Consider the following 590-nt stretch of genomic DNA (forward strand, 5'->3'; position numbering starts at 1 on the left):
TATATATATATATATATATAGTAGTGATCTAGGGCAAGAGCCCCTTAAACCTATAACTAGAGAACAAATCACAGCCACAAGATCAAGAAAATCAATGGCTATTATTAATACATGTAATTTTCGAATTTAAGGAAAAATTAGTTCCCCCAATTACAAATTTACTCCATAATAACAAGACGGGGGTATAATGGTCATTGCATAGCCAAAAATAGGTTACGTCGGCAAATTGAATTCATCTCCTCTTCTCCATCTTCATCGCCGCCTTGTACCGTCGTCGTCGCAGTGGCAACGGGAGATCGGATATCGTTTCATTCGTCATTTTCTCCGTTGACGATTCGATTGTTGCTCGTCCACATTTTCGAATATTTTGCACAATTTACCCGTTTTAATTTCGATTGATATTTGACGAAATGGCTTCTGCCGTTTCGGAATTCGATTGCAACTTTAAATTGATCAAAGAAATTAATCTTAGATCTAAATTATTCAGTCATATGTATTTTTGTTGAATTTCATTGTAGTTGTTCATGCGAGTCTGACTGGATATTGAATTTGAAAGTTAATACTTTTTGTAGAGCTCCTAATAAATTCAC

General features: G+C 34.9%; 1 non-coding gene across 1 annotated transcript; it reads left to right on the plus strand.

Moving 5' to 3' along the window:
• The first annotated feature begins 251 nt into the window (after positions 1-251).
• Positions 252-356, plus strand: LOC121778039. The gene has a single exon (XR_006045608.1). It is a non-coding gene; the product is annotated as a small nucleolar RNA snoR111 (small nucleolar RNA).
• Positions 357-590: the final 234 nt, after the last annotated feature.

This window comes from Salvia splendens, chromosome 18 (genome assembly GCF_004379255.2).
Source record: "Salvia splendens isolate huo1 chromosome 18, SspV2, whole genome shotgun sequence".
Taxonomy (NCBI): Eukaryota; Viridiplantae; Streptophyta; class Magnoliopsida; order Lamiales; family Lamiaceae; genus Salvia; species Salvia splendens.